The sequence below is a fragment of the Gorilla gorilla genome, chromosome 18 (genome assembly GCF_029281585.2).
Source record: "Gorilla gorilla gorilla isolate KB3781 chromosome 18, NHGRI_mGorGor1-v2.1_pri, whole genome shotgun sequence".
Lineage (NCBI taxonomy): Eukaryota > Metazoa > Chordata > Mammalia > Primates > Hominidae > Gorilla > Gorilla gorilla.
The window spans coordinates 66403934-66409067 of record NC_073242.2 but is presented as its reverse complement, the minus strand read 5'-3'; positions in this window follow the sequence as shown (position 1 = coordinate 66409067).

Genomic DNA, 5134 nt, shown 5'->3' with positions numbered 1-5134 from the left:
AAGTTCAATTGCACATATACTATGTTCTTTACAAATGTGCAGTTTGGAACTGACTCATCTTGGCACTCTACAACAAGAGCATTGCATTGTCACACATGTAGACAATGAATTAACTCAGAATCACAAATATTTGTACTGGGGTCCTGTAGGGAGAAGTCAAGCCCTAGGAAGAGTACCAGCTCATCATCTGGGAAACGAAATATTAGGAGTATTTGGGGTGTGAATAGTACTGTATTGAATTCCAATTCATTTCAAAATATATTTCACAGATTATCACAAACCAGGAAATAAGTCGTGTGTATTTTTCTTTGTTTTGTTTTGTTTTGTTTTTAGAGAGAGTTTTACTCTTGTTGCCCAGGCTGTAGTGCAATTCCATGATCTTGGCTCACCTCAACCTCCACCTCCCCGAAACCTCTGCCTCCCAGGTTCAAGCGATTCTCTTGCCTCAGCCCCCCGAGTAGCTGGGATTACAGGCATATGCCACCCTGCCTGGCTAATTTTGTATTTTTAGTAGAGATGGAGTTTCTCCATGGTTTTTCTTTCTTTCTTTTTTTTTTTTTTTGAGACAGATTCTCACTCTATTGCCCAGGCTGGAGTGCGGTGGTGAGATCTCAGCTCACTGCAACCTCTGCTTCCTGGGTTCAAGCAATTCTCCTGCCTTAGCCTCCCAAGTATCTAGGATCACAGGTGTCTGCCACCGTGCCTGGCTAATTTTTGTATTTTTGTATTTTTACAAAATTTTAGTTGGGGATTCGCCTTCTTGGCCAGCCTGGTGTTGAATTCTTGACCTTGTGATCCACCTGCCTCAGCCTCCCAAAGCGCTGGGATTACAGGCATGAGCCACCAAGCCTGACCAGTTTGGGTTTTTTGAGACAGAGTCTTACTCTCTCATCCAGGCTGGAGTGCAGTGGCATGATCTCAGCTCACCGCAACCTCTGCCTCCTGGATTCAGGTGATTCTCCTGCCTCAGCCTCCTGAGTAGCTGGGATTATAGGTGCATGCCACCAATCACGGCTAATTTTTTTGTATTTTTGGTAGAGATGGGGTTTCACTGTGTTGGCCAGGATGGCCTCGATCTCCTGACCTTGTGATCTGCCCGCCTCAGCCTCTCAAACTGGTGGGATTACAGGCATGAGCAAGCGTGCCCAGTGAACTGTGACCATTTTCAAAGCCATGATTGATGGGAATAGCAGTTGTTTCTCTTTGTGTAAATAAATGAGGCCATCAAAATAATAACAAAGAGAGGCTTATGCATACAGAACTTGCTACAGAGTAAGGGTTCCATTTGTTTAAGTTGTCTATAGATTCTGGATATTATTAGTCCTTTGTTGGATACATCATTTGTGAGTATCTTCTCCCATTCTGTAGTTTGTTTACTCTGTTGATAGTTTGTCTTGTTGTGTTTACACTTTTATTTTACTTTAATTTACTTTTTTTTGAGGCAGAGTCTCACTCTGTCACCCAGGCTGGAGTGCAGTGGTGCGATCTTGGCTCACTGCAACTTCTGCCTCCTGAGTTCAAGCAATTCTCCTGCCTCAGCCTCCTGAATAGCTGGGATTACAGGTGTGCACCACCACCACCTAATTTTTGTATTTTTATTAGAGACAGGGTTTCACCATGTTGGTCAGGCTGGTCTCAAACTCCTGACCTTGTGATCTGCCCAACCCAGCCTCCCAGCTTCTGGTTTAATTAGGTACCACTTGTCTATTTTTGTTTTTGCTGCAATTGCTTTTTTGGAATCTTGGCCAGAAATTATTTGCCAAGACCGATGTTGAGAAGAGTGTTTCCTAGGTTGTCTTCCAGGAGTTTTATAGTTTGAGATCTTATATTTAAATCTTTAATCCATTTGGAGTTAATTTTTGTATATGGTGAAATGTAGAGGGCCCAGATTCAGTCTTCTGCATGTAGGTAGCCAGTTATCCCAGAATCATTTGTTGAATAGGGAGTCCTTCCCTTATTGCTAGGTTTTGTTGACTTTGTCAAAGATCACATGGTTGTATGTGTGTGAATTTATTTCTGGGTTTTCTAACTTATTCCATTGGTCTATGTGTCTGTATTTGTACCACTACTATGCTATTTTGGTTACTGTAGCCTAGTAGTATAGTTTGAAGTGGCATATATGATGCCCATCAGCAGTGGATTGGATAACGAAAATGTGGTAATTACACACCATGGAATACTACACAGCCATAGAAAAATAAACCATGTCCTTTGAAGCAACATGGATGCAGCTGGAGGCCATTATCCTAAATGGATTAATGCAGCATCAGGTAACCAAATACCTCATGGTCTCACTTATAAGTGGGAGCTAAACATTGAGTACACATGGACACAGAGATGGGATCAATAGACACTGGGGCCTGCTTGAGTGGGGAGGGTGGCATGAGGCTATGAGTCAAAAAACTATTGGGTACTGTGGTCACTACCTGGGTGGCGATATCATTTGTACACCAAACCCCAGTGGCATGCAATTTACCCATGTAACAAGCCTGCATATGCATCCCTTAAACCTAAAAACAGAAAAAATTAAAAATAAATAAATGAGGTATAAGTCTAATTGTTGAATGTTGTGAATGGTAACCAACAGAGCCATTGAAAATAGTGAGAGTGGCTGGGTCAGTGGCTCACACCTGTAATCCCAACACTTTCGGACGCCAAGGTGGGTGGATCACAAGATCAGGAGTTTGAGACCAGCCTGGCCAAGATGGCAAAACCCTGCTTCTACTAAAAATACAAAAATTAGCTGGGCATGGTGGCTTGTGCCTGTAATCCCAGCTACTCATGAGGCTGAGGCAGGAGAATCACTTGAACCTGGGAGGCAGAGGTTGCAGTGATCTGAGATTGCACCACTGCACTCTATCCTGGGTGACAGAGCAAGATTCTGTCTCAAAAACAAACAAACAAAAAAAGAACGAAAAGAAAAACAAAATAGTGAGAGCACCATATAAGGAAAGTGGTTCAGGCACTGTGGTAAGGGGTGAGTGTCAGCCAAGTCATCAGCTATCCGAACACGAAGGCATCAGGTAATATATCAAGTTGATATATTAAGAAGGAGGGGCCAGGCGAGGTGTCTCATGCCTGTAATCCCAGCACTTTGAGAGGCCAAGGCAGGCAGATCACGAAGTGAGGAGATCAAGACCATCCTGGCTAACACGGTGAAAGCCCGTCTCTACTAAAAATACAAAAAAATTAGCCAGGCATGGCGGCAGGTGCCTGTAGTCCCAGCTGATGGGGAGGCTGAGGCAGCAGAATGGAGTGAACCTGGGACGTGGAGCTTGCAGTGAGCCAAGATCGTGCCACTGCACTCCAGTCTGAGTGACATAGCAAGACTCTGTCTCAGAAAAGAAAAAAAAAAAAACAGAAGGAGGAGGATCTACCTGTTATATAACAGAGATAAGCCCTCAGATATATAGATTATAAATAGTTTAGAAAATTTAAATATTTGATTATTCAGAAAGTAGACTTAGGAGCACTGGAGAAACAGAGTGGGGAGTACACTGCATGGAAAGCTCTTTCTTAGTGTGGGATTTTCAATTATGCACACAGGTTTCTTACATAACATGGAAAATTCAATTAAGAAACAACATTGTGTTTTGGGGTCCCAAAAGCTCAGTGATTGATTAGAAGGACTCACAAAGCTGAGTCAAGCTGTTATACTCATAGTTATAGTTTATTACAACAAAAGGATACAGATTAAAATCAGCAACAGAAAAAGGTGCATAGGGCAGAGTCCAGGAGAAACCAAGCACAAGCTTCCAGTTCTCCTCTCCCAGTGGCATCATGTGAACAGTGTTTAATTCACCCAGCAATATGTGGCAGAAAGTACAGAAAATACTCCCCAACAAGAAGCTTACCAGAGTCTTGGGGTTGAGGGTTTTACTGGAGGTTGGTCTCATGGACAAGAGCACCCATTTGGATGACCTTAGTTTCTCTGTCTCCACCCTTCCCAAGGTCAAGCTGACACTGCATGGTCCAAGGTCCCCACAATAAATCACATTGCTAACTCCCAAATAGGCAGGAGATTCCAAGGACTTAGAGGTTATTTCCCAAGAGCTGGGCTAGAGTCACACCATTCTTTGGAGTATGCCAGATTTGGGCAATTCAGGCCTACTAAGTTTACTTGACTGCAAACAAGTGATAGTGAGTATGTAGGAAATGAGTAGTCACATATATTGCTGGTGAAAGTACGGCGTTATATAACCCTTTGGAAAGAAATCAAGTGTGTAGTGCATAAACATTATATTTGGTTTGATTTGTTTTTGTCTAAGACAGGGGCTCACTGTCACCCATGCTGGAGTGCAGTGGCATGATAACAACTCACTGTAGCCTCGACCACCTGGGCTCCAGCTATCCTCCCACCTCAGTCCCCTGAGTAGCTGGGAGAACAGGCACCTGCCACCACACCCAACTAATTTTTGTGTTTTTTGTACAGACAGGGTTTCACCATGATGCCCAGGCTGGTTTCAAACTCCTGAGTTCAAACAATCCCCTGCCTCAGCTCCCCAGTGTGCTAGGATTACAGGAGTGAGCCACTGCATCCAACCTATATTTGATTATACATTAAATTGTATATGTTAGGCCGGCCTCAGTGGCTCACATGTGTAATTCCAGCACCTTGGGAGGGCAAGGTCGGTGGACCACTTGAGGTCAGGAGTTCGAGAGCAGGCTGGCCAACACGGTGAAAACCCATCTCCACTAAAAAGACAAAGATAGCTGGACTTGGTGGCAGATGCCTGTATTCCCAGCTACTCAGGAGGTTGAGGCAGGAGAATCACTTGAATCCAAGATATGGAGGTTGCAGTGAGCTGAGATCACACCACTGCACTCCAACCTGGGTGACAGAGCAAAACTCCATCTCAAAAAACAACCAAAAAATTGGGTATGTTATTGTATGTATGTGTATATATTAAGTCATATATACACATATTAAATATATATACATACGTTACATTTTATACACATACATTTGCTTCCTCATGCAATTTGTTTCAGCAGAAGTAAAAATTAATAAAGGTATAAGTAAAAGAATATTTACAGAAGCACTATTTTTGGTGGCAAAAGTACTTTAGCATTTTAAATGCTCATATAGTGGAAGATGCTTTAACTCTTACAAATAATGAGTTAGCTTTTTATT